Raw genomic sequence first — 23,651 nt, 5'->3', positions numbered from 1 at the left:
ATAAAAAAAAAGTGCTACAAGTGCAAATTATTAAGGAGACTGAAGATATTAGAGAGAGAGAGAGAGAGAGAGAGAGAGAGAGAGAGAGAGAGAGAGAGAGAGAGAGAGAGAGATGGCCTCCATATGAGCTTGATTAAAAAAAATGCTTGCTAAGCTATCCATTTCACACATCCACAGAGAGAAGGTTCGATATTCACCCGATCGATGATAGAGTGGCCGCTCTGGCCAAATCAGACAGGGCTCCTTTTCAAACCGACGTCTCAGTCTTCCCTCCGCTTCCTTTTCCTTTAAGCAAACAGACGTCCTACAGCACATCGAGGCTGGACCATGCAGACACGTCTAGACCGGTGGACCGATGGTGACCGGCGGCTTTGGCCTTTGTGGAGGAGACAGACGAGTCGGGTCAGGAGGAAGAAAGTGAGGCATGCCCTTTTTTCAGGGAGGGAACGACCCACGGGTGCGGAGAGGTAAGAAGGGCAGGAGCAGCTCGCTTCTGCTTCCATGGTTACTTACCAAATATGAGGCTGCTGCTATTGACAAGCTTTCGTTCTCATGCTCTCAGCCGGCCTGTGAGCTCTGAGGAAAAACATGCACGAGGTTTATATCAGCTAAAACAGGAACTATAGCAGAGAGGAGGAGTGAATCACACAAGCTTATTTATTAACTCTAATGACTTTTAGATCTAATAGTCACATATTCTTCTAGAAGGAGTTTAAGCCAAAAAATATAAGAAATTTTACCTCATATATGTTTAGCATGTCATTGTGGAAAAATATATACTGTATATAAAATGTTTTTACAGCAGAACATCTGTAAAAATGCTTAAGAATGAAAATCAGGAAATGAAATGAATGTTCAGGAAACCAAATATATTTGAGAAAAAAATTCTTTGTCATTGGATATTTCTCTGGCACTCTGACCTCTGAAGAGAGTTTCATTCGGTGATATTTGGCTTCTTTTTTTTTTTATTTAGCATCAAATCTCATGAAATCAGTCACCAAATCCAAGCTAGCAAACCAAAATGTCAAACTAGGTAATTTTTAAATTTCAACATAAAATCCTGTACGTCATTTTACAATAAATGTGTATAAATTTAAACAAACAGCAACAATCGAACTGTACAACTACAGCTATGCGAATTCAGTTATGAACAATAAAAGACAAAAAAATGATGCAACAATGATCAAAAGTCAAAAGTTTTCAGCTGATAAAGAAAAATAGAAACACGAATCTATTCTATGGTGTGGATTTATTTTAACCTTTAATTTTAGACACAAATTGATTTCTATTAAAAATTCACAAGAGCATGTTTATTTTATTGCACCATACAACTTAATGATTAACAGTCAATTGTTCAGACTTTTGCCGATTCCTTTCTAAAATCATGATCTAAAATCAACACTAGAAAATATAAATATAAATAAAATAGCTAACATCTTCTAACATCCTGCTGCTTATTTGTATTTGCCTTTTTTTTTATTAGGAAAATCAAAGTCGTGTGAATTGTATGTGAAAAATACACAGAAAAAAAATATGTATTATATATAATCTTTATTTATTTATTTATTTATTTATTTATTTATTTATTTATTTTATAAAACTGTAACTTTAAGCCACGCAGGTCTGTAACGATTGTGTCTTATATATTAATTAATAACGTTAGACTTATTTGCCGTGTTATTAGGAATGTCGCTGATGTCGGATTGCTCTGATTATATCTTTGCATTTACATTTGTTTATTAATAAATTTAAAGTTAGTTAGTTTCTATTATAAACAGCAGGCTTTCTTTCTTTCTTTCTTTCTTTCTTTCTTTCTTTCTTTCTTTCTTTCTTTCTTTCTTTCTTTCTTGCATTTTCAATGATTTAGCTTTTTTCCTCAACACTAAAATACAATTTACATGGATGATGATTTTCAAGGATAAGATATTAATACACAAGTTTAAAATAACTGATAAAATAATATAATAACCAGATAAAATAATGTAAATTAAGATGACTGATAGTTTTTTATTACCTTTATTCTTTCTTTTTTTCAGTAAAAGGAGTTAAAAGAGTTGAAATAAAACTTATTTTAGTAGCTTTTATAGTCTCAGTGTTTGTTGACGTATTTCTTTCTTCTGGTAAATTTTGTATGCACTTTTGGTCCAGTGTCTTTCTCAGACTGCTCATAGTGTCATAATGTTACTTTCTGTGTGCCAGTGCAAAAGAAAGCAACGTGTGTGTGTGTGTGTGTGTGTGTGTGTGTGTGTGTGTGTGTGTGTGTGTGTGTGTGTGTGTGTGTGTGTGTGTGTGTGTGTGTGTGTGTGTGTGTGTGTGTGTAAATAACAGCAAACAAGAGTCCATCAGCATTTATTTTCAAAGAATTAAATCTTTTAGTTTTTTCTTTTAGACTCCGTTTGAATAAATTAACTCAGGTTTAATCTCATGTATTGCTGGTGGATTTCCTGTAGGTTAGTGCAGGAATGCTGCCTGGGTTTCCATTGCACGTCCACACAAACTACACACGCACACACATGCACATGCACACACACACACACATACACACACACACACACACACACACACACACACACACACACACACACACACACACACACACACACACACACACACACACACACACACTGACAGAGAGTGAGACAGATGGCTCTTCCACCGCCTCTTTACCGAAGGAGCGTGGGAACCTCAGAAGTCACTGCAACTCACCTGCATGTGCTCTCTCACACACACACACACACACACACACACACACACACACACACACACACACACACACACACACACACACACACACACAGATTAAAATTATTAACACTGGAAGATAAACAGTCATTTAATGCTTAACATCAAGCTGTGTTTTAATTATTATTATTAAAAGCACAAAGTTGGACCTCAGACTTTGATACTGAATACACAAGAAAATGGTTAATAATAAAACATCGGCTTAAATAGATTTTGTTCATTTCAACTCATCATTTATTAGATTTTTTTTGTAGAACATTTATTGTAAAGAACTAATCACGAATAATTATGACAGAAACCAAGATTTAGATTTCTAAGGAATCTTTAATCATTTAGATTTAAATTAATCAGCTTCATTTCAGATTTCCTTTAAATTCTTCCGTTTCATTCTTGTGAATGTAAAATATTTCATGAAATTTAATGGTAAATTATATCAAAAGTTTACAAAGTAATTATTATTATTATTATTATTATTATTACTATTACTATTATTATTATTCATTCATCTTAATTCAAGTTTATATTAACATTAAATACATGATTTAATTAATTATTTAATGGAACATTTTATATAAATTCATATTAACCGAGATTATCAGGTTAAACAAATTCATTTCAATTCAATAATTACACAGAATTGAATAGAATGTGGGGGGCACGGTGGCTTAGTGGGTAGCACGTTCGCCTCACACCTCCAGGGTCGGGGTTCGATTCCCGCCTCCACCTTGTGTGTGCGGAGTTTGCATGTTCTCCCCGTGCCTTGGGGGTTTCCTCCGGGTACTCCGGTTTCCTCCCCCAGTCCAAGGACATGCATGGTAGGTTAATTGGCATCTCTGGAAAAATTGTCCGTAGTGTGTGAATGCGTGAGTGAATGAGAGTGTGTGTGCCCTGCGATGGGTTGGCACTCCGTCCAGGGTCTATCCTGCCTTGATGCCCGATGACGCCTGAGATAGGCACAGGCTCCCCGTGACCCGAGAAGTTCGGATAAAGCGGTAGAAAATGAATGATGAATAGAATGTAAAACTTGTACAAACCGTGCACCTGCTTCGAAAAACAGAATTTTGTATGTACATAAAACTAATATATATTTATAATGGAATATATCATTACTTCTTGCATAGACATTGGTCTCTAACAATAAAAATATTAAAACAGTTAGTCATAAATTAATATTTTACAGTTTTTATGAAGTGAAATGTCTACAAAGACTTGACTGGACATGACTGTTCCTTTGGGCATATATTAGAGGTAAAAAGATATTGTCAATGAGAAGGGAAAAAAAATCCTTGGATACTTAACATATCTTTGTAGATGAATTTCATCTAGGAAAAAAGAAGGAATTTTCAAATTATTATTATTATTATTATTTTTAAGATTTTCTCCTTTGCTATAGTGCGGATGGTTGATTTTAAATATTTGGCTGTTGCACCATTTGACTGCAAGATACCATTTTGAAATGCAGCGGAAGAATTAGAATATTTATTCTCTTTCTATTTCTCTGTAAAGCTGCATTGAGACAACTTAGTCGAATTATTAAAAGCTGAATAGTTGGAGAGGAATCAGAGCTGTGGATCAAGTCCAGAAAGTACGAAGCAGCTGAACGGAAGTTAGGAAGTGCCCTCGGTGACTTAATCCCTTTCTGCCTATTGTTCAGAACAAAGCCTTGTCACAATAAGCTGTGGGATGGATGGCATCTGAGAGAACAGCCACTCTGGTGGGATTTATTGGGCTAAAGTAACACAAAAGGAGCTGAGGCCTTGTGGGGAAGAACACGGAAAACACCAACGTGAAGGTCTGAACTTCATGTAACCTGTAAAGTGTGTGTCTGAGCTTGTTATGTTACTGTTTTTTTTATTAAGTGATTAATGGTTCAAGTGTTGGGCTACTGATTAGATGGTTGTTACTGTAGTTTGAATCCTACTGTAGGTCCATCAGTTTGCCACTGCTGGGCCCCTGAGCAAGGCCCATAACCCTCAATTGTACAAAATAATGAGATAAAATGTAAGTCACTCTGAATAAGGGCATCTGCCAAATACAGTTAATGTAATGTGTAAAATATTTTGTTTTAGAAGTGAGAGATTTTGGTTTACCTTTTATTATCTATACTGATGAGTACCTTTACAGCACAAAGTCTATGGAAAAAAGTAAAAAACTGTAAGCATGAACAGTTTAGTAGATTTAATTCCTGTTGGAAGTGAAGCATGGTGGTGGTAGCATCACATTGAGAATGACCTGTGGCGTCTTGGTTGCTTGGTCACTGACGTTTGGTGGATGGTCTCCATTAAGCAGAATCGTGTTTGTGCCATATTTTTTATTTTATTTTATTTTATTTTATTTTATTTTATTTTATTGATTGATTGATTGCTTGATTGCTTGATTGCTTGATTGATTGATTATTTTAATAATGGATCTCATGAAGATTCAAGAAGCTTTTGTCATTTGGACCACGTGCAGGTGATGTGGTGTATAGTGAAATGAAATAAGGTTCCTCAAGGGAAAATGGTGCTATATAAATACACAGAGGTTCAGAAGACAACACAGAGCTACAGTAAGAGCTGAAAAAATCAACCTATTCAATGAAAAATATATAAAATAGTGCAATTGCGCTGACCAGTAAGCAGCCTGCATCTAGTCTGAAGGATAGTTCAAAGATGAAAGACTAGAAAAATTTCCAGAAACTAGTTTCTTACTTGTTTTATTTAGGGTGAGTTGGTATTGACCATTTATGTTCTGTAAAATAGAGCTATGAGCTGAACACACACACACACACACACACACACACACACACACACACACACACACACACACACACACACACACACACACACACACACACACACACAATACAGTAGTTATTAGTCCTTTATTCAGTGTTCATAGTAAAGCATGGTGGTGGTAGCATCACATTGAGAGTCAGGGCCTCTCGGTTGCTTCTTAATTTCTGGATGAGTCAGTCATGTTTTATTATTATTTTTTTTTTAAACATTTGATTTATTTCTGCTCTGTATGAAGTTCAGCATATGGGATGCATATATTCAGAACCTTATTCTGTCCCACGGTCCTGTGGGGACTGAGCCTGGAAAATTAAAAACTACAATCATTCTCACTTTAACACACACTCTATAGTAGTTGTTTTAGCAACATTATCATCATGGCAGTGAGATATTTAGTGTTTGGAATACAGCACGGTGATGGTACCATTATGTTCAGAATTAGTCTTGCCTTTTGCTTGCTTTTTGGTTATTCAGTGAAAAGAATAAAGAGAAGAAGGCATTGAGGCAGAATAAGACTTGTGCCAAGATTGGCAAGATTTCTACTATATTACTATCGATGCTGTAGAATTCTAGTATTTATAGTCATAACGATATCAGTTTTAAGAATTTATTATATTGTTATTTTATAAAATTATCTCTTAATATCAAAATTTTACTTTTTTCCATAATAAGCAGCTAATTAATAAGCCTAGTGTCTGTATAAGCTGCTGCTTTATAATCGTGCCATACAAAGTAAAGCATAAGGGAATATTACGGATTTACAATGACAGTAATTTGCACAATTATATTGATTTTTTTAATTATTTTTTTATCATTATTTAGAGCCTCTAACAGGTTTTAGTGTACATGTGTCATGGTTCTCTGAAATAAACTCCCCTAGTTAACTTCTGGTTTCTGCGATGTTTTTTCACATTGTTGGCATGTCTGTTGTATTGAACTTTTCCATGTCTTTATCCTTTACTTTATCGTAAACTTTGCACTTGCATCCACCTTGGCCTTCATTTTGTGACACCCTGGTGAAGCATAGCAGCACTGAGTAGGTATTTTTGTAATACCTTCTGTCCTGAATATATAGTAAAAACATTTATAAAGCTTGAAACAGTGATACGAGTGCACAAATATTTATAATATTAGTATTACAAAAAGTCGTACACAATATAGATCTCCTTATAAGCTCATAATTATTCAGTAATTGTGTGTCTCAGATCAATATGTATAAAGACATGATAAATATCTTGACAAACATAACTGCTCTTTAATTATGTTTTCAGAATAAGGTCCAAAGTAGATCTGAGAGCTGCACGAAAGTTTATTTCATATTTTTTACATATAAAAGATGACCATAACACAGGATGATCTAGATTCTAATTTTATACTCAGTGATTTCCATAGAAACATTAATTATTAAGGACCAGGCTTTAAAGTAAGAATATGAGAAGACTAAATGAAGCTGCTGATGTCTATATTCACATTTTGCTATAAAATAAAGTATAAATCAAGGCATGCTGTTACAGAAAATGAATCAACAGGTGTGATTTTATTTTTTGTTGTCTTTTTCCTATACGAGAATGTCATGAAGTGTTTTATTCTTCTTATACCGCTACAATTTTTCATCCCTTTCCATTCTATTACTAATTACATAAAAAGTTCCTACCAATTATTTGTTTGAATTGTGACAGAGTTTCAGTGAAAGCGAGTTAGTTCCTGTTATCATGCATGTTAAACAGCTCACATTTTCCTTTCCCAATTTCTTTTTTTTTTCAAGTTAAAAAGAAAAACACAGCAAAAAGTTGCCCTGACAAACTCCTCTATCCTGATGTCTGAATATTTTCCTGTGTATATAAACCACTAACACTGGAGACTCCTTCCATGAATAAATTTGAAATAAACATGACTTCATTTTATTTATTTATTTATTTGTTTGTTTGTTTGTTTGTTTGTTTGTTTGTTTGTTTGTTTATAATCCCTTTATTTTTTTCTGGTTGAGGAGTTGAGAAGACAGTGAATTGTCTTGACAGGATTAAGGAAAAGAGCTTTAAAGTATTTTAAGCCAAAACATTCTTGGAAACAATGTAGAAACGTACAAAAATTTCTTTTTTTAATTATTTAAAAAAAATAAAACTTTATTTATCTGTCTTCTCATACCATGTTGTCTGTTTATCTCAGGCCTCAGTACAGGAACAAATGTCTGTTCCCATCACCACCTTACAGAGGTTAACGTGTCATGGAAGAGGATGTGTCTACCGTATGATACTGTGTAGGAAATCCTTCCTATCTGTGTCCGTATGACAACATATCTCATTGTGTAACAATACACCTTTACCTGTATAGTTATGTATATCCTAGTTTTATTAATATTTTTTGTGTATATTATTCAATGTGTATATTAGTCTCTAGGTTTTATTCTTATTTTGGTCACTTGGAGCTGCGGTAACGAGCCCAGTTTCTCCCTGGGGATTAATAAAGTATTTCTGATTCTGATTCAGGCTTTGAGTTCGAGTTTGGCTTTGAGAAGGTGAAAGTTGTGGTGGCTCATGTGGTTAAGGCCCTGGTTTGTTGATCAGGGTTCAAACCCCGATGCTGACACTGTTGGACCCTTGAGCAAGACCCTTAAACCTCACTGCTCCATGCTCACTGTATCATGGCTGCCCCTGTGCTCTGAGCCCAACCTCCAAAGTTGGTATATGCGAAGAAATAATTTCACTGTGCTGTACATTTACATTTACAGCATTTGGCAGACACCCTTATCCAGAGCGACGTACATAAGTGCTTAAATCTCTAAGATTGAATACATTAATGCTGCTCACTAGGTTACATACTTAAGATACCATGAGTTTAAAACATTTGTTCAATCCCCAGGGAGAAACTGGGATCGGTAGCGCAGCTCCAAGTGACCTAAATAAGAATAAAACCTAGAGACTTATATACACAGAATAATATCTACAAAAAATAATAATACAATTAGGATATAAATAACTATACAGGTAAAGGTGTATTATGGACACTGTAATGTAGATGTGACAAAATAAAGTCTTCTTCTCTACAGTATGATGGGATCAGTTTAATCAGAATAATACAATCAGCAATCTTTTTATCGTAACAGAAATGAAATACTCTGTACTTGTGTTAAGCTGCAGTTCTTGAACATCATGTTGGAACTATTCAGACGAACGTAAGTAAATTCAGTAGCCTGTTTTTTTCACCGTATGGTATATTTTGCTCTCCCTGGAGTCCGTATCTATTTCTGAACAGTCCGGTTCTCCTGAGCCGAGGTGGGTATCAGACCGCAGAAATGTGTGCAGCTGAAAAGTATCAGTTTCACGCTGCTATTTGTTTTGATTCCACCCCTGAGGAATCCTTCCCCTCACTTGACCCGTGCTTTTCTTCTGATGCATTTCAGCAGGCTTTCCATTAGCCCTTCTCCTTCAGGGACGAAGCAGCTCGTTTAGCAGTGTGCATTGTGGTGAATGGGCTGTTCCTCCGCCGTGACTCCATTCTCCGTCCTGTCCTACCCATCTTCATTAGCATTATTTTTCCTTCTTTTTAAAGTGCCCCGTGGTCAAAACAAAGCACAACTAAGTGCAGACCTTGAAGGCTGGAGATCTTCTCATGCATCAGAGATAACCAGTGGCACATGTTTATCTACTGTATTTTATGACTCTGGATGCTTTTAGGCGCTCCGAGCACATCGTTTTTACTCTGTTTACGATGCTATTCTCTTGGCGTTGATGGCGAATGAATGAACAACACTTTACATGCTAGATTGCAATGCTTTTCTAGGATAGTTGCAGTACGGTAATTGAAACATCTTGTCTGGGCTGCCAGAGAAAATGAATCTCTAACTATCAGTGATGTTCTGCTCAATTATTCATCACAATCGGAGCTATTTAGATTATTCGGAAATAATAAGAGCGAACATTAGGAAAGCTATTGGGTAGTTTAATACTTTTATTTGTGGAATAAGTAAGGAACACTTAGGAGTGTACTGTTAGAGGAAAATAACCAACCATCCAGTGGTACGATGACACAGAGTTACTGTCACAACACTGACGTGGATTTTCCTGTAAATTCACGTCTCCACTGAACTGGTTTATACCTCCGACTCTTATAACAGCCATTAAATAACACATGATTTGAACACTTCATTCTTTTAATTTACTGTTGCGTAACATCTTTGGAAACCTTTCCTCACCAGTCTCTCTCTCTCTCTCTCTCTCTCTCTCTCTCTCTCTCTCTCTCTCTCTCTCTCTCTCTCTCTCTCTCTCTCTATGTCTGTCTCTCTCACTCTCTCCCTTTGTATATCTCTCTGTCTGTCTCTCTCTCTCAATTCAATTTAATTCAATTCAAAATGAGCTTTATTGGAAATTTTATATGTATCGCCAAGGCATTTAAAATTAAAAGGTGCAAAAACAAAATTCTGAAATATAAGAAATAAATAAACCAACAAATAAAAGGATAGCAAAATAAAATTTAGGTGAGGTGTGGTTTCACGAGCTCCTCCCTCTTGTTGTGGCAGGTAATGGATCTACAGTACCAAGCTGCCAGGAAATGCATTCGCTTTTTTCTCCGAGCAAAATTGGAGTTTTGTGAAGTTCTCCAGTGTAATGAAGTCTGGACATTTATATCTAATTTATCGAATATATCGAAATTCCTCGTAAATTAGGACAGGTGCTTAAGAAGTGGCTCTCTCTAGGCAGCAGCTCTGTCTGTATCTGCCTTTCTCTCTCTCTCTCTCTCTCTCTCTCTCTCTCTCTCTCTCTCTCTCTCTCTCTCTCTCTCTCAGCTCTGTCTGTATCTTTCTTACGGTTGGGTTTTTGTCCTACTGTACATGTCAAATTCCTGATTTGGGAGAGAACCCCAAACTGATTGGAATATTTTGAGCCAGATTCTGCGTTTGATTTGAACTTGAATAGATTTTTAATGGCATAGAAGAATTCTTGCTTTCTTCTTCAGCCAAGTTGAGATTTCCCATCTCTCTCTCTCTCTCTCTCTCTCTCTCAGTTAATAAGATAAGAAAAGCTTGTTCCTAAGAAAACACAAGACATAACCTCCTTATCCTGAAGATCAGAAAACTGTTACAAAACACTGACACTACAGACTTCTTCCATGCATGTTAAATATCTCTTCAAAGAAAACTTCATCCTTTCAGTAATTATACATTTCATCTGTTTGGTTCATGTGTAAAGTGCTGACATACTGTAGCAGAACAAGTATATTATATAATAGAAAAATTAATCAACACGTTCTCATCAGAATAAAGCAGTGGGTTAATAGTTTAACCCCTTTTATATGTACAGTGTTGGACAAAATGGTCTTACAGTATAAGACATTTTCTATCAGTATAAAGAACTGAATGATGTTCTGTCTGTGAGTCTGATCTAAAATGAGTCAGGACTCTGTTGGCTTTCCCTGTGACTCTGTGTTTTTCCCTCTGTTGATAATCTTACACAGAAATTTAGTGTTAAAGAAACACAACTTTATATTTGAGCTGCTTAGGAGCAAACACTTGGGGCATCCCAGGGACCAGAAATGGGTTTTATATCAATGTTTACTTTGAATATACAAACATTTGTGTGAAAATAATATTAACTTAGGAACCTTCATCATGAAAATATTACATCAAGTCCTGATTGTCTACTTTCATACAGTATGAGCTTCATATTAACACCACTGAGGAGTGAGACATGACAGAGATGCTCGATCATCAACATAAACACAATAAAAACTGGAGGAAACTCTATTTTTATCCTCTGGAGTTCAAAACGCCAATCAAGCGTTTGTTAAACTTTGAATTTGTGTGTCACAGTTGAATTTTACTTCATTAAGATATCTGTAATGAGCTGGGTTTCACTATGATGGCCACCGTAATGGATCTACTACAACAATAAGCAACCACAAAGGCTTTACATTGCATTAAGCTTCCTTTAATTGGCATTATTTAACACACCATGAACAAATGTCAGCTTTAATACACCAACAGCAGCATTAATGAATAATTAACGATTAGGTCATAAATATTCCCACAGTCAGCAAAACAAACATAACGATGATGAACAAGTTTGCAGTTGGTCCAATATTTCCACACGGCAAACATGGTGTAATGAAGTTGTTGCTCAACTATTTTGCTCAAATATCAATTGATAATTGAAGTCAATTAATACACTTAATGTTAACAGTTAATGTTAACTAATGCAGTAACTAATTCTATTTAATGGAATGTTCATTGGAAAAAATCTGAATATTTTTAGTGAAAAACATGCCAAAAAAATTTTTTATTGTGAGTTTTATTATTTAAAAAAATGCACTTTTATTTTATAATTTTTTAGCATATATAAACAAGCTTTTTTTAATGTAAAATTTATTTTAGGAAAAAACAAATATTGTAAAAATATGTATGTATAAAACATTTATATTTTGTTATCATGGAAGAAATTGTACATTTAATTTTAGTTCTACTTTTTTATTGGGGAACTTTTATTGTAAAACATAAAAAAAAATATTGTGAATTTGCACATTTACTTTTTAGATTATTTATAAAACATACATTTTTTAGTGTGAAACATATTGGGGGGAAAAGTGACACATTTAATATTTCTAATCCACCCCTTTACCACTCGCTCTTTTCATCCAGCGCTACATGACCTCACACTGTACTGTATAAAAGACTTCTAGAGTTCGCTTTACTGTTCATCACATCACATTACAGAAACTAAATGTACTGATCTCCTCTGGCTTTCCTTTCCATTCATATCAGGTCACATCCTGTTTATGTGCAGAAGAGTCTCTCTCTCTCTCTCTCTCTCTCTCTCTCTCTCTCTCTCTCTCTCTCTCTCTCTCTCTCTCTCTGAGTCTCAGTCTCGTTTGTAGTCTCGATCTTGCAGTCTCAGTCTTTCTCTCAGTCTCAGTCTCTATCTCTCTCTCTCTCTCTCTCTCTCTCTCTCTCTCTCTCTCTCTCTCTCTCTCTGAGTCTCAGTCACTCTTGTAGTCTCTATCTCACAGTCTCAGTCTCTTTCTCTCTCTCTCTGAGTCTCAGTCACTCTTGTAGTCTCTATCTCACAGTCTCAGTTTCTCTCTCAAAGTATCTTGCAGTCTCAGTCTCTCTCACGGTCTCAAAGTTTCAGTCTCTCTCTCACAGTATCTCGCAGTCTCAGTCTCTCTCTCACAGTATCTCTCTCACAGTATCAGTCTCCCTCACAGACTCAGCATCTCTCTGTCACGGTCTCTCACAGTCTCAGTCTCTCTCATAGTCTCTTGCAGTCTCAGTCTCTCTCACACAGTCTCACTCTCAGTCTCTCTCTCTCTCTCTCTCTCTGAGTCTCAGTCTCTTTTGTAGTCTCTATCTCGCAGTCTCAGTCTCTCTCTCACAGTCTCACTCTCTCTCTCTTTCTCTCTCTCTCTCTCTCTCTCTCTCTCTCTCTCTCTCTCTCTCTCTCTCTCTCTCTCTCTCTTGTAGTCACTCTTGTAGTCTCTATCTCGCAGTCTCAGTTTCTCTCTCACAGTCTCTAGCAGTTTCAGTCTCTCTCTCACAGTATCTCGCAGTCTCAGTCTCTCTCTCACAGTCTCTCACAGTCTCTCGCAGTCTCAGTCCCTCTCTAGCAGTCTCTCTCTCACAGTCTCAGTCTCCCTTACAGACTCAGCATCTCTCTGTCACGGTTTCTCAGTCTCTCTCTCTCATAGTCCCTTGCAGTCTCAATATCTCTCACACAGTCTCTCTCTCTCTCTCTCTCTCTCTCTCTCAGATTCTCTTAGTCTCTCTTTCAGTCTCTTTCTCTTTCTCTCTCTCTCTCTCTCTCTCTCTCTCTTATGCCCTCACGTCTCCGTATATTAAGGGGATAAAATCTCTGCAGTGAATTTGTAGGCTAGAAAGCAATTAACGTAGTGCTCTGTGTGTCGATCAGCATTCAGCTCACAACGGGGAATATAAGGAAAGCAAAACAGGCCGATTTCATACTACGTGCATTTTGAAAAGGCCAACCTAAAACTATTGTGGGTTTTAAAAAAAGTAGAGATTGGATGCTGGCAAAAATGTCTAAATTATTTTTATTTTCAAAGATTTTTGGAAGCGTTTAAAGGATCTGGAGCTGTTATTTTTCTTAGTGAGCCTTGCCATTTTATTAGTATTGGTGAGAACAAATACCGTTATCACCCAGAGATAATAACATAAAGCTGAAAAAAAAACCTTAATATCGGTGCTGTATTGTTGAATCAGTTACAAATAATTTATTGTTTAAAAAAAAACTCTCCGGCGGTTAAAAGCACACAGTGCAATTAGACTGAACAGTTACATATCCTAAGCCAAGGAATGCAGCACTTATGGGTGGGACGCCACTTATAAATTACCCCCAAACTCCCAGTTGTGTTGATTTACATTTAATCACTCTTGAGCCAAATTTCCTAGAACTCGCAAACCCTGCGTTGGACGAACTTCTCTACGTACGTATGTGTGTGAGTGTGTGTGTTTGTGTGTGTGTAAGAAAGCATTCAAGCAGTGGGTGTGAGGCCTGATACAGGTTGCTATGCCTGTTTTGAGCTCTCCCCCTAAAAGGACCCCACTTTTTCCCCTCATTGCTTTAACCCAAATCCTGCAGCTGCCGCCAACAAGCTGTGCTAAAATAGTGAGCGTGTTTAGTCTGGCACGGTGCATAGGCATTGATTGGCAGCCGGGTCAAACAATGTCACTTTCTTGGCTCCTCTCCCAGGCAAAACTCTGCTTGTTAGGTTTGTGGTATCAGGTCACTTTTTTAGAGAGGAGGGAGATTTGCCCGAAGACCCTTCACCATGTTCACCTCAGGTTTCAGTGCAAAAACATGCATCGGTCTGATTAGAAGTCCAATGGGTCAAAACTCTAAGGATGAACTGCTGAACTTTATGTGTATATGTTATTAAAATGGCAGATAGACATATGAAGACAAAATGATTGACAGGTGGACGGGTGTTTTCACTTATCCCATCTTTCACCCAGCGCTCTTGTCTTAACTAGACAAAAGTAAACTTTATCCAACATCAAAGATGCATTTTTTTTAATGTTTACATTGTAACCCCAGAACTCTCCCTTCATGTGATTTTGATTTGGTTTCTTCATTAAAATTACACTCGCTTTTCTGTCCACCTTCCTCTGATAGCAACGTGACGTGATGTGAAATGGACATAAGAGCCAGAGCAGATACGATATAGATCTCTATTACTTGCGAAGCTGTGCTGTATCTCAAAAAGCAAATGCAGCAAATGTCAGACTGCAAACATTCCTCACCTGTTCATTTGTCAGGGATGGCTTGGAATATTCTCTGCCTGAACACCAGGGGGCGTTCTGGCAGGCTTTGTTTATATCCTTTGTCATATGTCTTAGATGAGTTTGTTCCACCTGATCCTTGACCTGTTCCCACTTCTGCACACCTGTTCCTCATGTATCCCCAATTACCTTCCCTATTTATCCCTGTGGTCTTGTGGCTTTTTTTTTCTTCTTTCCTCTTCCTCTCTTCTTCTTCTTCTTGTTCTTCTTGTTCTTCTTCTTCTCTTTGTAGTTGTGCGCATCCTGTTTCTAGGTTTTGTTCTCGGTCTTATCCCCTTGGTTTCGGTTCTCTTGTATCCTGTTTTTGTGTATCTTTGCTTAGCATTTTCCCCTCATGTTTCCTGGTGTTTGGTTGGTTTTGTTAGTTGTCTTTAAATAAACCCCTGTCTGCCTGCTATCCCTGCATTTGGCTCTAGATTATGTCATTCTTGAGGGCACCTGTTTCCTGACATCACATCTATTTGTTTTGTAAAAAATTATAATAAAGAATTATATAATTTCAAATATATGTAATATAAAGATCTACTTTTTGGATCAAATTAGACTGAAATAATAAAGATTCAAATGAAGATTCAATTAAATTAAAGAGTGAATTTATTTATTTATTTATTTGTTTATTTTAGTGAATCGTTTATTTATTTATTTTTTCTTTTTACATGTTGGAGATATGATCACATGTCAGCAGATCTTACATCATATTCATGTGTAAAATTCACTGTCGACAAAAATAATACAATCAAATATTACTCATGTTAAAAATAAACAAACAAACAAACAAACAAACAAATAAATAAATAAATAATCACATGTAATGTTGAAGATTAAGACAGTTTTGTTACCTTCATATATCGAAGGTGAAAATTTACTTGCAGTAAGTTTTATTTTGTGAGTTATGTTCTTATATAATAGCACCGCTGCTAAATCTGGAGCTTTTTCAGGTCTTCTCTCCTCTCTCAGATACAGACAGATAGAGATATATAAAATCAGGAGAGACAGATGTGCACTTTTTCCAGTCCCTTTCAGACACAGCGGGTCAATAAATTGCATTTGGAGTGAAAGGAAATAAAAAACGAGTCCTGAAACAGTTCACATGAACCCATTAACCCAGTTGTCAATCCAGACCCTGGCCTCCACACCTTTTTCTCAATTTGTAATGAAAGAAATCCAAAACATTTTTTTCTTACTTGCTCGTGGCTATGATCCAGACAGATTTGAAAAAGACTGATGCATCTTCCAGATTTTTCATTTTTGCGTGTGCGTGTGACTTTAATAGGATTCAGATCTGGAGTCTTTTAACTGGGTGAAATGCGATGGAGTGAGCAAGCCATGAGTCCTGTCATATGTTTGAGTAATTGTTATGAACCGAGTGACTCTGCAGCGTTTGTAGCACTGCCCTGTGGCTGAAGAGCACAACAGATCCTCTGGTAGCTACATTTAAGTCAAGAATTTTGTATTTTTTTTTTTTTAGTTTAGTTTAAAAAAAATTGAATTAGGAAATTAGATTAGATTTGCTCCTGGGAAATTGATTGGACTGATTTTTGTGGAATTGAGAACAACAGCACCAAAAATGGTCAACTCTCATTGTCTCTCTCTATCTCGCCTGTCTCTTTCTCTCTTTCTCTCTCTCTATCTCTGTCTCTCACAGTCTCTCTCTCTCTCTCTCTCTCTCTCTCTCTCTCTCTCTATCTCTATCTATCTATCTATCTATCTATCTATCTATCTATCTATCTATCTATCTATCTATCTATCTATCTATCTATCTATCTATCTATCTCTGTCTCACAGTCTCTCTCTCTCTCTCTCTCTCTCTCTCTCTCTCTCTCTCTCTCTCTATCTCTGTCTCTCACAGTCTCTCTCTCTCTCTCTCTCTCTCTCTCTCTCTCTCTCTCTCTCTCTCTCTCTCTCTCTCTCTCTCTCTCTGTGTGTGTGTGTTTGGTCTCTCTCTCACAGTCTCAGTTTCCTACACAGTCTCTCTCTCTCACAGTCTCTCTTAGTTCTTCTCTCACAGTCTCTCTCAATACCAGTCAGTCTCTCTCAATCTCTCTCTTGCAGTCCCTCTCAGTCTCTCTCTCTCTCTCTCTTTGTCAGAAACAGAGAATTCCATTAAAAAGAGAATGGCATTTAAGAAAAGTAAAAAGCAAGTTTGGGGCTGATTTCTTTCGAGTCCAGAGAGCAGAATTATGCAGATTATCAGTCACGGTAATGTCAGAGGATTACATAGATTTCATCTGTATTTGGCAGATATCTCTCCCTCTCTCTCCCTCTCTCTCTCTCTCCTTCTCTCTCTCACTCACACACACACACACACACACACACACACACACACACACACACACACACACACACACACACACACACACACACACACACACACTCCTAACACAGATGATCGAATGTGATTATTACTAACCCTATATGATTTACACGTATTAGTACATTACAATCACACTTAAAAAAAGCTAGCCTAAATGCTACACTAGCATGCGTCCCTCCAAGTACGTTTACAAACACTACCATACAACAGCTAAACCGTCATAATTCTCTTCATGTATGCTTAGAAAAGTTCAAATAATGCCACACGAGCATCCTTGTCTCCTGATTAGTGCACTAGTGCAGTTCTCTCCAAAGGTACTTACTGTAGCATATCAAAATATACAGTATATCCAAAGTAAATGCTATATCAAGATCTCAGAACAGTGTGTATTTGTAAGAATGGAACTACAATAAATAAAAAGGACAGCAAAACTGACTTTATTTAACGTTAACTTTTACTTTTTCTTTTTTTTTCCTCAGGTTGACGAGACGATAAAGAGATAAAGGTGAGATTGTTCAATCTATCACTTATGCATGTATGACGCTAATAACTTATCTGTTTGTTATTGTTCGTTTTGGTGAATTTTTTATTTTTTTCTTTCTCTAAAAACTCCAGTAAACTGATATTTACTATATGTTGCTCTAATACTAGCTAAATTAATCATACATTTATAGAAAGTTTATTTCAACACATTCAACATTTTCCGTGATAGAAACCAGGTGATGTCAGTGGTAGACGATAGCTGCATCCTAAACGATGTACTACACACTTCCACTATGCACTATGTAGTCTAGAGTACAGTGGATGAATTTTAGAAGGCTTGAATTGTCTTAAATAGAACACTAAAGTCTTTTTTAACTAACCGGATGTATGAATGACGTCAAAAGCAAGTAACGAGACACCGTTACAGTACATTTAGCACCGTGAATACGCTGGAGTTCATTTAAAAGACGTTAGACGTTGTAAGACGGCTCGTCTGCCGACCGTGTCGTCGGCCATCTTAAAATGTTTTCTCATCCAGCATCAGCGCTTGGTAGCCCGGCCCCTTTCATGTTACATAACCAATACTTGAAGTTCCTTTTTATACTGCACAATAATAAAATAGTGCATTAGTACACGATTTGGATTAGGACGGTCCTAATGATTAATAACTTAAGTTGTAGAGCTCTACGCAAGATACATAAAAGGTCATCAGGTCTGGTAACAAATTTATACAGTTATAATCAAGTTATAGTTATACACACACATACACACACACACACACACACACACACACACACACACACACACACACACACACATTCGCACGCTATCACATAACCCTACTTTCTTTATTTGAATCCAAAGCACTGACCCATGATAACGTATCGTACTGTATCTCTTACATCACAGCCAGTTCTCACTAAGCTTCACATTCGATCTTGTTTGAGGAATAAATTTTAATCAGTTTTACAAATCTGAAGTAGTAAGCAGCCACTTGTCATTAACCCGTAGATCCGATCTTGTGGTACAATTTAACGGCACAAGCTCGTCTCTATGGGTCTCTGTCTCTGTGGTAGACCAGCATCTGTCTCGAGTCTTTAAAACATATTTCAATTACAGTATGTACATTAACTCTCAGCCTTCTTGAGTGTAAAATCACAGAAGATGTAATGATATATTCACTTTGCGTGCACTTCTACTGTGAGTGTATGAAGTGTGTGTATCCGGGTTGAGGTAGTAGGTTGTATGGTTTCGAATGATACATTGGGAGTTAACTGTACAACCTTCTAGCTTTCCTTGGAGCTCACTAAAGTCGTCGAAGGAGACAGAGGAAAAAGTGTGTTTTATTTTTAAATTGTTTTGGTTATGAGTGTTTGTGCAAAACTAATAGCATCCGTACATGGTTTGTTATGCATTTCTTCTGATATACACATGTAGTGCTTACAGTCAAATCTTTAAATCTAAGCTTTCACGTTGAAGTCGTTTACACGATGCTGATTATACCACAGTGCTGCCGAATGCTTGATTTTGATTGGCTGAAAGCAACTCCTAGTGATTTGTAGAAAAAAAATCTAAATGCTTCATTCTGATTGGCTAAAAGAAACTTAGTGATTTGTAGCAGAAATTTTAAAATGCTTCTTTCTGATTGGCTGAAAGAAACTCCTAGTGCTTTGTAGCAGAAATTTTAAATGCTTTATTTTGATTGGCTAAAAGAAACTCCTAGTGCTTTGTAGCAGAAATTTTAAATGCTTTATTCTGATTGGCTGAAAGAAACTCCTAGTGCTTTGTAGCAGAAATTTTAAATGTTTTATTCTGATTGGCTAAAAGAAACTCCTAGTGCTTTGTAGCAGAAATTTTAAATGCTTTATTCTGATTGGCTGAAAGAAACTCCTAGTGCTTTGTAGCAGAAATTTTAAATGCTTCATTCTGATTGGCTAAAAGAAACTTCTAGTGCTTTGTAGCAGAAATTTTAAATGCTTCATTCCAGTTTACCTACAGGAATGGAAATGGACTTATGGGACATTTTCAATCAGTATAAATAAATGATGCTGTGAGTCGGATCTAAAATTAGTCAGGACGTGAGCCATGTTTTTTGGAACTTTATGAATATATAGCCCCTAGTATTCTAGGGAAAAACAAATACTTATTAAAAGCTACACATTCTTAGTCCAGAGTGTCTACTTTCATATGAGCTTCATACCACTGTGGAGCGAGACATGACGAAGACGTTCAATCATCAACATCTACACAATAAAAACAGGAGGAAACTCTATACATGTATTTTAGGCCTCTGGAGATAAATACATTAAATATCCGACAATATAGAAACATTTCTACATGTATGAGTAAGCAAATGCAGTAACAGACCTAATATAAACATCAGAATTAATATATCAGAATCAGACAATTTTATGATTAGAATATAAATTCTGATCTAGTTAGCTAGAAGCTAGTGCAAACTGTAAGTATTCACTCAGACCATAAAGCTGTTCAGCTCTTTGTTTTCTTGGCACGTTTGTCCTTTATCACTGAGGCTTGCCTGGTCTGGAATAGGACCCTATAGGCGCTGTTATATAAAAGACGTTTAAGCTCGTTTGTTCAGATGAGTCGCTTTGCTTTTACTTTTATAAGTGAGATGTTTGGGCGGCTCTGAGGTGTCATCGATTTGTCTGGAGTGAGACCTTTCGCTGGTGTGTCAGAAAGCTTCACAGATCAATGCAGACTTGCCCTTTAACCTCTCAAATAAATCAATTGGATGGAGCTGGAGGGATTTGGGCTCAGTTGATAGAATGGCAGCGAGTTTAATGTGACCAGACTGAACACTATTAGGGCTTGAAGACTGATGTGACTGAAAGATTTTTTTTTTTTTTCAGAAATGCAAGGAGACATGGAGCAGTGCAGTGTTTAGGCCTTTGTTTTCTGAAATCTCTGCAGCAGCTGTATGGGTGTCACCTGCATAGCACCAGTGTTATTTTGCTGATTGATAGATCTGATTTTTTTTTTTGTTAAGCTGTTCACATTACCTTTTAAAATGTGGCCTATATCAGATACCAGTGTGAACTGTTTGCTGTTTTGAACTGACCCGCATGCGCAAACGAACAATAACAATGACGTCACACGCAGCATGCCGTTGCGCTAAAGTTGGCGAGGTTATGGAGGAAGTAAGCATTTTAGTTTTTATTTCTAAATGTTTGTGTAATGTTGGATAAAGCGGTAGGAAATGAGTGAGTGAGTGAGTGAGTGTTTGTTTAATGGCGGCACAGAGACGCAGTGTTTTGAAAATTTTTGGATGACGAGGGCAACTTTTGATTATTTGATCCATTTTGTAGGCGTAGTCACGTTTGTGTGCGTACTCGCCGGCGCATAATTGTAGCGAATGTCGATGTAGTTTGACGTAAAAGTCGCATCAAATCCACCTTGGGTGTTCACACTGCAGCCACATTGGAAAAAATCAGATTTGGGTCTGATTCAGGACCACATATAGAAGTGGATTGAATCTGATTTGAAAAAATCAGATCTGGGCTAGATTTGAGTGTTCACACTACTCCTGGAGAAGTCTGACCTGGTCACTTGACCCCAAAAAATCAGATTTGGGTCACTTTTACCTGCAGTGTGAACGGGGCTTCAGTGTCTTGCGGCCCATCGCCTTCAGGATTATCATTTACCTGCAACACCATGTTCTATAGTACCCTGGTGGCTAACATGAAGCTCCTATGAAAGTAGACAGTCAGGACTTGGTTACTGTAGGCTCAACCACTAAAATTCAGTGTAAGGTTATCAGACTGAAAGCCAACAGAGTCCTGACTCATTTTCGATCAGACTCATAGACACATCATTCATTTCTTTATACTGATTGAAAATGTCCCATGAATACATTTAAATTCTGCTGGAGAAAAGGAAGACCGGTGTTCTTGTTCTTTTTCCCGTATGTCCCAGATATGCTTTAGCTCCTTCCTCCACCCCATCATATCAATGGCTTGCTCTTCGACTGTGTGCACCACCTTTGAGTTGATCTGTTCGTTAGCTTGTCGATGTTTACACTGTTGTGTTCAAACAAGCACCTGCGATTGGCTGATTTAATGCCATGGGGGTTATACATCAAATACCACACCATACCAAATACCAAACCCATAGTTTTCTCTCCTCAGAATCTCTGTGTCTCAACCTAAAATCCTAGCATTAGTTTTCTGGTTAACAAGAAGCTTGTGTAGCCTACTGGTTAAGGTGTTGGGCTACTGATCAGAAGGTTGTGAGGTTGAATCCAATGTCCACCAAGTTGCCACTGCTGGGACCCTGAATAAGGCCCTTAACCATCAAGTGCTTAGATGTATAAAAAGAGATAAACACAAATTAAAATGTAAGTCACTTTGGCTGTGTGTCAAATGGCATAAATGAGAGCAGGTAAAAAAAGTGCTAAAGGATATTAGAATGATGTCTTGCTAGTACTTGCACAATGCCATGAACTCTAGGAGAATACAACAAGAAAGGTTACAAAATATATCTGTATATTTTAAGATATTTTGTGTGACGATAGTCATAACAAATTAACAGATGATATCAGCACAGAGCCGTTCAAGAAAACCGACAGATCCAGATAACGACTTCAGTATTTTCCAAAGCTGAAATTGTTCAAGGCCAAATATTTGTGAGAAAGCTACAGAGTATTACAACTCAAGGATGAACAGGCCGGAAGAACTGAAAACCACATGATCCGATGAAGCATTAATGTATAAAGATGAGGGCAGAGATTTGCAAACATGGCGGCAAAGGCAATAAGATAGTTGATTGATTACAGCAACTAGTTTAAAGCTCATATTGATTTCATTTGCTTTAATATTCCCTTTGGCCCTGAGGAGACTTCAGTGTGTGCAGGCTGAAGGAAAATGAACTTGGCCTTGAGTTATGTCACATGGTGTCATGAAAATTACACACTGACATTTAGAGGACTGTATACGCTGTGATCCTTAGGGACACATGAAACGGAGAATTAATTGAATCGTACAAGATAAATAAATTCTGTGCATGTGTTAAAAGAGTAAATAAAGTCAAATATATTGTGTTTAAGACAGAATTTTGAATTTTGATAATTTTTTAAGGTATTTAGGTCGAGACATCAACACAACACTCATTCAGCCAAAAACTTATGTTCACTTATGTCAAAACTCAATGTCAAATAAAAGCAGTACATATGACCCTTTACAGGTGTTTAAGTAGTTTTCCAAAATAAAAAAAATAAAAAAATATACTGAAATATTGTATTCCTCATATACCACAGCGATGTTACTGATTCAAAAATGGCACCTAGTCCTTTTTATCAGAATCAGCTTTATTGGTTACAGGAGCTCTACTAAATATAGTGTACAGTATAGATAAAGACAAAAAAATCAAGAAAAAAATTTTTGACTAAAAATGTAAAAAGATACTAAATATATATAAATAATATACAAAGGTGCCATTGATTTCTATACAGATGTGACTAGTAAATACTGCATATTACAATTTTGTATACTGTATAACAAATTAAACTATTCAGAAGAATAAATATAAATTATTGTTACATTGACATATTGTGGAAAATCCATTTTTTTTATTTAGTTACAACCTATTATCACTCTAATATATTCTACGAACTACAAACCATTTTCAGGATAAAAATGTTTAGCTACATGTGTTACAATACCATTTGTTCATGTAGAAGACACTGTTATCCCGAAAGATAAAAACAATACAGACAGAAACTACAAAAGAATCACAAGTCTGGGGCTAATTTATACAAGAGCTAAAGGGGTCTAGATGGATATAGAAGATATTATCCATAGAGGCAATAAGTAATGAAAGGAAAGTTAAGAACCAATAACTAGCAAAAGTACCACAAGAGATACCCAATGCAAATGTTATCCTGGATCCTGTCACAGCTTTAACCTCGTTCCACTATTGAAGAAGTCATATCTTGCATGATGAATAGAACATGGCAGGAGCTCGAAGGTTGAAGACCTGAGCTAGCACAGAGGTTCAGTTTTGAACCATGCATAGATAATGTAACGTAGCA

The 23,651-nt window shown here is 36.7% G+C and overlaps 1 long non-coding RNA gene across 3 annotated transcripts in view; it reads left to right on the top strand.

Moving 5' to 3' along the window:
• LOC113645190 overlaps positions 1-23,651 on the top strand; it is a 63,301-nt gene that overhangs the window by 17,744 nt on the left and 21,906 nt on the right. For 2 of the 3 annotated variants that reach the window (XR_007144378.1, XR_003441158.2), the window contains exons 2-3: positions 293-467; positions 17,599-17,624. This is a non-coding gene — a long non-coding RNA (uncharacterized LOC113645190). Of the gene's footprint in view, positions 1-292; positions 468-17,598; positions 17,625-20,475; positions 20,716-23,651 lie in introns of those variants that run through there. The other variant, XR_003441160.2, reaches the window with a different exon arrangement.

The sequence above is a fragment of the Tachysurus fulvidraco genome, chromosome 11 (genome assembly GCF_022655615.1).
Source record: "Tachysurus fulvidraco isolate hzauxx_2018 chromosome 11, HZAU_PFXX_2.0, whole genome shotgun sequence".
NCBI classification, from domain to species: Eukaryota; Metazoa; Chordata; class Actinopteri; order Siluriformes; family Bagridae; genus Tachysurus; species Tachysurus fulvidraco.
This window is presented reverse-complemented; position numbering and strand designations above follow the sequence as displayed.